Here is a 13,101-nt window from a genome sequence, read left to right as displayed (position 1 = left end):
CGTGTCACGTTCTTATTGAATGATGACTATTACGTGTCATGTTCTGATCGACCAATGACAACAACAATAATTCGACATCCAATCAGAACATGACACGTGACAGTCATCATTTAATAAGAACGTGACATATGACAATCAACAATCAACATTCATAGTCAACGTTCAATCCTGACTTGGGCGACCAAAATTACGTGATTAGATAAAATATAATGATAAAATTCGTCAATAATTTTAAAGGAAGATCAAAATCGAAATTGGAAACAAATTGAGAGACCAAAAATACAATTTTACCTTCTCATTAAATAAAGTATCATTAACATAAAAGTATTTACAGTGCTTAGAAAAAAAATAGTGGATTTACTAGATCAAAGAGTTGGGCGATAGAAAAATACAAGGTTTGTTACTTTAATGCGATATTAATTCTCCTACTATACTATAAATCTTAATTTGATTGGATGAACAACTTAAACATTTATTTTTAAAAAAGATTTTATTATAAAAGTGCATATATCAAAATTAGCTGTTATATTTTTATAGCAAGAAAAAACATTTTTCAGCACTAATTAAACACGAACTGTGTAAAAAATTACCTGTCGCTGGTTCCTGTCCTGAGTAAAATTACCGCGCAATAAAATAATAGAAATATTATGAGCATGTTAGTTAACATATATTTTGTTAGAGTGAAATTCGTATGAGACTCGATAAACAAGAACTAAGATCACTCACATCATAAATTTCACATTAATTACATCTAACAATAGAATATGTTAATATGTTAAGAGTGTATTATCGGCATTTCTCATAAAACGCATGGTCAGCCAGTGATGCAGGCAATAAAATTTTATTGTAGTGACTCTCCATAATTAAAGTCGTTAAAAAAATCATTGTCAAAAATAAAATACAAATGTTTTCAAAATAAATAGGACAAAAAGGGCAAAAAGAATTAGAACTCCTAAATGTGAAGATTTTGAGACCTATCCTATAAATCAAGGACACAGTTCAAGCACCTAAAATTTAACTGGCAGATTTGTCAAGAAAGCCAAGGTGTAAGGAGAGGTAGATTTGCCAAACAAAGAACACCAACGAGGAAGCTTCTTAAGGACTCGTTCAGTTATTGGTGTTAATCTGTTCACATCGGAGTTATGAGTTGAATCTGACCTACAGTAAAGAGTCAGATCAAACAATGTTGGTGCATTTTTTCCTCCAGAAAACTGAACAATGTGCCAACCATCCACACTACTCTTTTTGTCAACTGAAATCAATTCTTCAGAATTCCTTGCATCTGTGGTTGAGTGAGAAAAACAACACCATCTCAGACTATAAAAAATATCATAAATATAGCAACACTAGGAAACAAGTATCAAGAACTATCATTTTAATCAATGCATGCATCCATCTCCACTATGCAAGTTAGTGATAGAATATGTCAATATGATCTTTTACTTGTGCCACGTTGTTTCAGAAACATCAAAGTAAATACAACTTTAAATTATTAAAACACAAGGTTCATAAGAGACCCTAAGAAAAGTAAGAAGATATTACAATTCAATATTCAATATTTTTTAGACAACCCGTGCAAGTATGAGCCATCACGGTTTTACAATCCAAACACTTTCACTTCCATGCTTTATATACTTTATTTTCATTCATTTCCATATACGTACTCTACAACCCCGATATAATTTACCTTCTGGGCAATGTAACAGTTTAGTTATGTGAAACATAATTAAAAGCAACATTGCATAACGAGCTAAACTTTTATTCTGACCTTCCCTGATTCCAGAATAGGTTTCCTCGTTAGAGGTCACAAGTTTAACATTGGTTTTAAGACAGACAATTCAAGTAATGCCCTTGTGCGAAACATCCCAGAAAGAATTATGTTCCCAATTTACATTTAACTTCAAATCATCATGTAAAAGATTTAAAAGAAAAGAAAGTATTTTCTATTTGACGGGGGCATGGCCAAGAGCAACTTGATACCAATGTAATGTAGTTCTTATCATGATCCTGCATTAAAAGTAAAAGGGAATTCTAAAGAATTTTTAGTACTTTAGCTTGCTTGCATTTATTCCTCTGGTGAATCCTTAGGGATTAAAAAACACAATTCATCAACAGAGCATTTATCATTTACACCAAAAATATATATTATTTTTATTAAATTTAGGAATTAAAAATAACTAAATTTTTCATAAGTCTTAAATAAAACATCAGGTTTTTAAAGATAAAAATATATTTAAACTTTTATTTATTTAGGCAGATCAGGTGGCTTGAGATGCTCTAACTTGGCATTCTGCCCATGGAAAACAACATATGTTATTATCAATAGATATAGGCAAATATATTTGAATGAAGACTTTCTCTCACCGAGACATTTACACCTAACTACACCCCATTCTCCCTTTTTATATCTTAATGTCCATTATATCATTTTTCTACATTCTTTTGAAAACTCTTTTTTTTTTATTTTCTAGAAATGTATTTCGAGAATAATATATACATATTCTAAAAATATATTTTCATAACTATATATTATAGTTTTGGAAATATATTTTTTTAATAGATATATGTTATTTTGAAAAAATATTTCTGTAATAGGTATAATGTTATTCTGAAAAGATATTTCTGTAATAAATATATACTATTTTAAAATGACTTCTCTCCTTTAAGTGTGTTCAAATAAGTGTTTATTCTCTAATTTAAGTTTATAACGTCAATCATTACAAATAACAATAACTCTTAAGTCTTAAGGTATGTTTTATTATTACTTAAAATGTTTTTCTAAAATAATATATACATATTTCAGAAATGTATTTATAAAACTATATAATGGATAATTAAAACATATCTTAAGAAGTGTATTGGGCCTCGAAGATGTATTGAGCTTTAAGGTACACGGCCCCCTTGCTTCGAGATTATGGATTTTACAACTATTATAACCCGAAGGGCCTTGAGATGTCCCTCCATTGAGTATTGACTTTCATTTCACTCAACCCGCACAAAAAGACTATTCATTTCTGAATCCTAATATAATGTTTTTTTTTCCAGTTTTTTAATTTATACTCCAAATTAACTCATATGTTTTATTCACTAGAGGTATTTGGTAAGATAGTGGCAAGTTCACGTATAGTGATGCTGCTGATAGGTTAATAGATATTCGCGCTGTTGGTTATATGTTGTTTGATTTTTTTTTCATTTTTTTATTTGAGAGAAAAGAATATTAGGAATTTATAATAATTTACTTTTTTTTTCCAATGAATTCAACTAGATCTCCTTTGAGATATCTTATTTGATTTGAGAAATTAAATAACAAAAAAATAAGATTAAAATATAGTTTTGATCCTCCTGTCTTTTAAAATTATAAGTTTGATATTTTTATTTTAAAATTGAGACATTTAATCTTTTATTTTTTAACTTCTACAATTTTAATCTTTCTATTTTATATTAGAGATAATTAGTCCTACCAGATTTTTAAAGTTTACAATTCTGGTCTTTATGTTAAACTCAAAAAGTTGATTGTTAAGAGATTACTGCAAATTATGACATGAATTAAACAAATAATACTGTATTACATTATTAAATTTCAATCACATTCGATTAATTTCTTATCAACTCATGTTTTGACTTAATTAGAAAGATCAAAATCTCAAATTTTACAAAATTAGAAGACTAAATGTCTATATTCTAAAATAGGTGGATTAAAATTATAATTTTTTTTAAAAAATAAAGACTAAATATTTTTATTTTAAAATAAGAGAACTACAATTATAAATTTTAAAATATAAAGAACCAAAATTATATTTTAGAAAAAAAAATGATTAAGATAAAGATAAAATTGTGAAATATGAGAGAAATATAGAAGAAAGTAAAGAGGAAAAAAGGAGTTTTTCTTAAATACACAACTGTACCCTTACAATTTAATAAAATAAAATTATTCATAATAAGAAATTTTATTTTTTTTCTATCCTATTCACTTGCTTTCCTAGATGGATAGACAAGAAAATAAAATTAGTTTCATGATTCACTCCTACTATTCAACTGTTTTCTTAGCACTATTCAACTCTGCTAGACAATATATTCGTTTGTTGCCAAGAAGAGAAGGGAGTTGAAGGAAAAAATTCCAAAAAAAAACTATAGATTGCACATATATATAAGAAATTATTGACTTTTTAAAATCCAACAAAACCAAAAAGATGGGATAAAATTAAAAGGCGTAAATGTGTGTTTTTATTTTTGAAATATAATCATATTTTATTTCGTAAAATTATATAAGAAGGAATCATTAAGTATTCCAGAATTGTCAGGGAGTTTGATTAATCTCTAGGTGATATGTATTTTAAAAAATTAATAACACTCAATTATGTGTGTAGAAGAAAAGGAGAAATAGTTGAATTTGCATTGTAAGAGACGAACGAAGCCTTGATGAATGAGAAGCACTGCTCCCCATTGTTGTTCCGTTTGAAGATTTAATTTCCAAAAACACACACATCTGACATGCTTCGCTGCCCTATTGTATTGTCCTCACCTCCTACTTCACTCTTCTCCCCGTCAATTGCCTTCTAATTCTATATAACCTATAAGTAATTATACATTCACTTATTCTTTTTTAATCACTACATAATTAATCACATTAATATTTTTGTTTTCTTTTAATTGTCTTTTCCGACTAATTAAATATTGTGCACCTTTATACTACTAACTCTGTTTTATTATAATTGTCTTCTTAATTTATTTTACAAAAGTAGTAATTTTATAAAATTAATCTGATATAATTACTAATTCATTTATAAATTTGACTGATAGTGATATTTTTGCTATAGGATTATTAGACGGTGGTCAAAGGTGAATCAGTGCAGAGTAGTATTGGTGTGTACTCAATTACAAGTGTAGCTCATCTGGGTGGGCCTTGAGGCCATGTCCAAGTCCAACATTTTCCATCAATCATGTTGCTTGTCCAAATGTTCGTACACACACGCTTGTGATGATGGATTATTATTTCTGTAACTTCAAACATATTACTGAAGTATTATTTCATTAATCAAAATCAAAACTGATTGAAATTTTCACAAACAAACCCAAAACACCAAAGTAGTAATAAAACAGTAGTTTTTCTTCTTCCAGTCAAATATACTGATCCATGACAATGATGCATGAAGGCTGCTCTTTGTCTTCTATTCAATCTCAGAAGATTTTTGTGTTTCGGAAAATAGAATCTCTGAAGAAGCATATGAAACTCGTGCCAATGGAAAATGATATAATCAAGGTTTCTAGACAGTCTCTCCTGCCGGATGAAAGTGTAAATAAATGTCACTCATATTTATTTCCTGATCAAATGAATATAGTTAAATAATTATATTAAACAAACATAAAGACTAAATAAATAGCATATTCAATTATATTGAAAAATATATTTGATTATGCGATTTTTTTTATCTAAATGGAATTTTATATATATTGACAAATATAATAGATTATGTTGACAAATATAATCGATTATGAGTATCTTTGAGTATCCATCTTGAGAGCTCAAAACAGTACTTCCTAAAGGATATTGAAAATATATTTTCCTTTATCTAGGAACGTGTGACAATTCAAACATGTCTTGTATAGTCACGCATTTCTTTTTAGGTTAAATTACTGGTTCATATATTTTCATGATTTTTATTTTTTAAATTTTTATAGTTTAAAAGTAATCTTTTTAGTCCCTATAATTTATATTTTAATTTTCTTTTAGTCTTAGTTTAAAAGTGTTTTTTTACTTCTTAGTTTATATTTTAATTCTCTTTTAGTTCCTATAAGAATCATGAAATTATAGGACTAAAAATACCATTTTCAAAATTAGAGAAACTAAAAGAGAATTAAAATGTAAATTATAGTGACTAAAAATATCATTTTTAAACTATAAAAACTAAAAAAATAAGAATCATAAAACTATAGGGATCAAATGAATAATTTAACATTTTTTTAATTAAGAATCTAATTTATTTTCTTTTTTATTCCAAACCAAATAACCTTAATTATAATGTTATTTTTCTTAAACTAAACCATTCACATTTTCACTTCTTTTTTTTTTTATCTATTTCTCTCAATCTTCGCTATTTTTTTCCTACCTATTTTTTCTCATTCTATTTCCTTTCATTTACCAGACATGAATGAATAATTTGCAAGTAATTATTATTATATACAATACATTTACTTTCTCTTTATCTATTTTTATTTTACTTTTTTTTTCTTATCTTGTCATATCATTTATCTCATTCATCATTTTTCCCTTTATTTTTCATTTTATTTCACCCATGCACTTCAAAAAATGGGGTATACATTGATAATTTTTCATAATGTACTTTTATTTACAGCTTTAAAATACTTAATTAACATTTTTTTGTTTTTTAAATATTTTTTATCTTTAACTATTTGTTGTAAAATAAATTATTTATGAATAACTATGTATCTTTAAGTATGCCAAGGTTTGCAACAAAAATATCAAATACTGTGTGAACCATAAATAGCTATGGTCTATGGAATATTTGTAATAAAAAAGATTATGAATATGATAAAAATAATGCAAAAAATGAGTCTCATATGTGATCACAAAAGAATATGATGCTCGATTTTTTTCTTTGAATTTTTTAGTTATTCATCAAACTCACTTTTCATATAATTTTTACTTTATTCATATTTATGTATTTTAAGATTAGTTTATTCCCATAATTTTCACATAAATAAATTTAATGAAATAAATTTTATGTCTTGAATTAATAAAAAAATTAAAATTGTAAAAAAATGAAAACAATAAGTGTTTTAGAAGGATAAACATGTCATTAATTAAATAATTAAGAATAACATGTTAAAACTTTTAAAAATGACTATTTATATTTAGTATTAAAAGTGCAAGCCAAAAATATAGTAAAATAAAAATGCAATTAAGCGAAATGAAAATCATGAAAACATGGGCAGGCCCTAGGATTTCGTTCGCTAAAGAGAAAAGAAAATAAGTTCAGATAAAAAATTTAAATTAAAATAAAATACAAAAAAAATATAAATCAAACGAACATAGTTGTAGGCTTGAATGAAATTGAAAGTTGAAAGCAAACCCAAGAATTTATAACTACTTCAATAAAGGGCAGCGAGCCAGCGACCGACTTTGAAACTAGGAAGGAGACAATGAATATCAATATCAAACGGTAACAAATTTTGAGCTTTACGTATATAGTCAAGTTAAATATTTAAAAGAAATTTTTTTATCATTCATTATAGTTATATTTTAAATTTAAATTTATAAGGTGTAGTATAAATGAAATTCATAATAAATAAATAAATTTCAATTATAAATTTTATTTTAGATTTACAATAAATAATTTATATTATGATACCAGGTTAGTGCTAGCTATTGATAATTTCTTTTAAAAATATTGAAATTTATTTTTAATATAAAGATGAAAATGATAGATTAAAGATATAAAAGTTTTTAAAAAATAAATATGCGGATAATGGTACGTATAATGAGAATGGTTTAAGATGCTCAAGAAATATTTTCTTTTGGACTACTTGTTAAATGAAATGAAATTTGAAATTAAAAATAAGAAGTATATTTGAAAGAAATAAAAAATATATTTTTTACAATAATGCAACTTATATTTTCAAAATTAAAATATTCATATTTTTCTTAATTTATATGCTAAGTTTCAAATTGTCTCTATCGATCTGCTAAAAAATTAATAAATCATATGAATATCGAATCATATGTTTTTTTCTAGGGGATCGGAAAATACTCTTATTTAACAATCTGTTATATATCTGTACACAGTACAGACGCATTCATTCATGTTGGCAGCACTAACATATGTCTACAACTTTTTTAGCAAAACTGGTCCACAATTCCGGGAGGAGACATGTACTTACACAAAAATTGAGATAATAGTTATCTTAAACTATATAGGGTTCATATAAATAGTTTACATTCCAAGTCGCACATTAATTATTTTATATATTTAACGTGTAAATAATCTCGACAAGCATATTTCACATCACACTACACTGCACATTAGACAAATATAAAATAAATCTATAAAAAAAATATATTAAATTTAGGTCTTTCAGAAGACTCTTTTCGCGAACTTAAAGATGTGTAGCCAAGTAGAACATTGTTGAGCCATGCACCTAGGCTCAAATTAATCTTTGTATGCCAAGGATATTGATAAATATTATCATAATTAAATAAATATGTTTGATGACAAACTCTGGCGCAGAGGTCAAAGAAAGTGGTTTTCTGTGTGGCAATATTTATGGTAAAGGTTCAAAGTGCTTTGCTGGCTCGTTCAGCTCCTGGTGCCCAATCAACATGAGTTGTCTGTGATTTGTTTAAACATGAAATAATAAAATAACGGATATATAAATATTAAAATGATAATATATCCTTTGTGTAATGCTAAGAGCCTAGTGAAATGTGTCCTCAGACAGCTTAGTTATCCATTTTTCTTTTGGCATGTGATCAGGTTTAATGGCCGAAATTGTCCTCAGAAGTGTCTGATTAGGGGAAAAAATACACATATATATAGTAAGTAAAACATGCAACAAGAGCTACAGAAACATAAACAAATACCTGGAGCTAGTGATGTTGAGTTTGGAATCAAGTGAATTTTGAGTCTACTGTAGATTGGTTTGTTTATTCATTTTCCTGAGCAGTGGTTGTCATCTTAAACAGAGGTTGCACCCAAACCATCTTTTAATTATCAACAATTAATTTTTATTGAAAAACCTAATTATTCATCTTTAATGAAATATTTTTCTTTTATTCATATGATTTTAACTTAAGACTTTGTTTAATAAAAATTTGATTTCATTTCTACTTGAATCAATAACATGTTGGTGAAATAAATATGGTTTGATATATATATATATATATATATATATATATATATATATTAAAAAATGTATTACCGTTTTGTTTCTAAAAGTGTAACACACTGTCATATTAATTAGTTTTGAAATTAAGAAAAATATCAAATATGCCCTTAAAACTTTTAGTTGTTTCATTAAAGTGTTTAAACTTAATTAATTTTGGTTCTATATTAATATTATCAAGTCGTGAATTTTTTTAATTATTTTAGAATAGTGTGGTTGACGGATTGCGTTTTCATGTATTTATTTGGAATTTTTAAAATTTCAAAGATTTATGACACAACACTATACACTTTTAGATACTAAAATTGCAGTTTCCTCTATATATAACGTTTTAAATTATTTTGTTACTTATTTAGTTTATGGTGCTTTATGCTAACTAAAAGTGGAACTCTATAAATCAGTAAGTTTGTACCCCATCATGACAACTTTTCACCCCCTTTTTTATTTAATTTTCTTGCTTTTATGTAGCTACATGCTATCTAGAGATTCCAGCTAAAACAAGGGTTAGCTATAGCTAGCTAGCTAAAGGTCTTCCTGAGGGAATATTCCATAGGCTTTCTCATTTACCTATAAACTTTCTTCGTTTTCTAATGACATACTCCATTTGGCAAATTAATTTTGAGCTTATATATTCTTAATTACCACAGTTTTCCTTTAATTGAAATCGATATTTACCAAAGCAGTATCTACAAGTCTATGGTTTGGCAAAATATGTGGTGGAGTTATTATATTCACAAATCACTACAGTCGAGTCTCCCTCAAATCTCAATGCAGTTAGGCAAATTCTTTTTGTGTTTTAAGCTGAATGGAGAATCTTTGCACGTTATGGTTCTTGCGGCTATATAACATCAATCACTACTGTCACAGAAAAACGACTGGGAAAAAAGATGAACATAAATGCAACTGTGTTAACGTCAAAGTTTGAGCATTTCGTTTAATCTGATTGGTTTGAGTTGAAGGAATGGTATGCGTATCAAATTAAATAGATTTTCTGGCTTTATATTTTTCTCATTATTGGCCATTATGCCACATGCATGGTGATCCAATATCACATACTTTCGGAATGCTACAAAATCGTAGTATATATATAGGAAACGATTTGAAGCAATATGCACATGCAATTCGAAGCAAAGTAACTTGAGAGTTTATGCTGGCTAAATTGGCACTATAGAATTTATTTCCAGTTATTGTAACTATTATTTTTCCACTGACAACCAAATATTCTCGTTCTTTGCCATACTAAGAGTTAACTGATGATACGATAGAAAAAAATCACACTATTTATTTTAGACCCACTAAAAATTGTTCACCAAAAATTTAAAATATGAAAAGTGAGGCAAGCGAAGAATCTCAGCCACATACATATATAGATATTGTGGACACATTCTTTTTGAAAAAAATCAGATTTATTTTTAATTTGTTCGTCTTTCGGCTGAAGGAAGTCCAATTCCCTCTCAAAACAAATCCATTTTCTGTGTATGGGCAAATACAAGAAATCTGCAGCTTACCCATGGGCCATGGCTACCTTTTTATTTTATTTTAATTACCAACAACCTAGTCCATATTCTGAATATACTTTTGGGTGCTAAACGTATTTTTTGAAAATATTTTATATATATATATATATATATATATCTTTTACCCTGAAAACACTTTTGAAAGGGATATAACGGTTACCCAAACCTACCACTCATTATTCATTGATATCAAGTTGCTACTTTTCAAGGTCAAATAGCGTAGGTGCATTGATGGAGTAACCAACACAAGAAATTTTATAAAAATAATTTTGACAGAAAACCTTATAATTTTATTGATAATTTGAATTAACTTGTTAGCTATAATTCTAAACATGTTTTGGCCTTTGGGAATATGATAAATGTTATTATTAATTGATGGATCCCTTTCCCTAGCTAATAATACATTTTGCGTGCCACATAAAGTATATAACCAGCTTATCAAATCGTGAGCTTCATCTGTGCGATCAAAGGAAGAAGCCGATGAATGTACTGCTTCATTATTAATTAGCAAAGCTTTCAAACGAATCAATGTATTTTTTTTTTCATGTGATTGCGCCAATATTCTTGCTGTGGCAAGCGATCGCTAACCCAGCCATACGTGTAGACACATTTCTTAAATAACATGTGAAACAAAAAGTGTATTATTTATCATTCATATGATTGTAACTTAATTTAATAATTATTCAGTATACAGCCCACAAAAATTTAAATAATGGACTCTATAATTCATGCAAGTAAATAATAAAAAAAAGGAGGCTGGGGATAAACCATTAAACTACTCACGGTACAGCTTGAATGATGCAATATAAAGTTATGATTGGTGGACATAGCATTTAATATAAACTTTGTTTTGATTTTAGTAATCATATGTCGTGCTAGGTGCTCTGTTAAAACGGGACAATGTATCTTATCTCATAAACCCAGTTAATTATTTGCGGAACATAATATTCTCATTACTTTTATTTTCTTAATTTTAATGATGAGAATATTGCTGGCATGGCAATCATTTCGCTCCAAATCCAATGATTAAACAGTGTTCATCAAACTCCTTGTCCCAAACCCAGCTTTTTCTCCTTCCACTTGTCATTTCTCAACCCCTAATCAACTATTTTATCTTTTTTCTTTTTTGCAAAAATAGAATCTATTTGAAAAGGGGAAAAAAAAGGATACTCCGTTAGTAACAGAACCATAAACATTTGGCCTAAAGGTGGAAAGATCGAGAAGGAATAGGTTCTTTAGATACAAAGGTAGAACTCAATCTTCTTACAATATAAGAATTAATTAATTTAGTTTATGCTGCCTTAATAGATTATTCTTTTATTTTGTTGTTGAAACAGCATGATCCTTACAACAAATGTGTTTTTTTTACAACATACAACAAATGTGCTTAAGAATCAATGCAAAGTTCTCAATCACAATAATCATATGATTATATAAGCTAATGTTTTAGTACAAGTTTTGTTTAACTAATTTATCGGTATTAAGAAAATAGTTAATTTAGTTAGTTATATTAAATTTGTTATAAATATTATTATTTTTTATAAATTTTTATCTTTATAATTATTAGGATTAGGATTATTATCTGACTGTGTCACCTAATTAATTAATATGAGAAGAAAGAATAGCAATTATGCAATGTGTTTTATTAATTTGCGGATAGTCATATTAAAAACTACAGAAAAAAGACTCATTAAATAAAAAGTAAAATTTATAAAAAAATGTAATTTCTAATAAATTTTTATTAATAAAAAATAACGTGTTAGAAAATATACTCACGTTTCTCTTAACTAAAAAATTATCAAATAATTAAAAGTATTTTAATAAAAAAAATAGTTACTATAAGACACTGTTTAAAAGAAATATTGTCTCCGTTAAAAAAAGAAATATTATAAAAAAATTATCAATTTTTGTTCCCATAATAAAGTATTTTTTACTGATATTTTTATTGAATTGTAGTTATATAGTAGTATTATACAGTATTAATTATTTATATCAAAATTTGTTGTTAGACCATATAAAGTCGAGCAGGTTAAACCTATTCCACACCAAAAAAAAAAAGAAAAAGTTGAGCCTATTCTTAGGGCTGTATCTATATCCAACGTTGGGGCCGAAATCTTTTGTCCCATAATAACATATACTAATTTTGTCTATAATTAATTAATGAATAATTAACTAACTAAGTCCGTATACGTTACCAAAACATAGCTTACAGCTAGAAGAATACATCATTATCATGAAAAAGAAAAAGAAAAAAAAAAAGAGCATTCTGGAAATTTCGAAGATGATGTTGATGACATGGATATGAGATGAGTCCAACCAATGCCTAGTATCCGTTACAGCGTGCATGAGTGGGCCCCACAGCCAACGTTCAAAAGGCGGAACCGCCAAGTCGTTTCGGACCATAAGCTATGTGATGCGTGTGTTTAGTTGCAAGAGAATATATAAATAAAAAAACACGTGTTGTGGTTGTGGGTCCACCACGTGTCAACATACTGTACGATATGGGAGTATGGACACACAGTCCCTTAGGCCTTGGGGTTCGCGTTTTGAAAAAGGATTAAGCTATCTGTATTGCCCAGTGATAAAGTGACACGTGTGTACGGCGCTGAGAATGATAAAGACTCCTCCAGAGGGAAAGACCACAGTGGTCATTTCACCTTACTACTGCTACTTTTTTTTTTTC

At 27.6% G+C, this 13,101-nt stretch overlaps 1 non-coding gene across 1 annotated transcript; it reads left to right on the top strand.

Moving 5' to 3' along the window:
- On the top strand, positions 1 to 129 carry MIR1520B (microRNA MIR1520b). The gene has a single exon (NR_048635.1). It is a non-coding gene; the product is annotated as a microRNA MIR1520b (primary transcript).
- Positions 130 to 13,101: the final 12,972 nt, after the last annotated feature.

This window comes from Glycine max, chromosome 20 (genome assembly GCF_000004515.6).
Source record: "Glycine max cultivar Williams 82 chromosome 20, Glycine_max_v4.0, whole genome shotgun sequence".
Taxonomy (NCBI): Eukaryota; Viridiplantae; Streptophyta; class Magnoliopsida; order Fabales; family Fabaceae; genus Glycine; species Glycine max.
The sequence above is the reverse complement of the archived record's forward strand: the minus strand, read 5'-3'. Positions and strand labels throughout refer to the sequence as shown.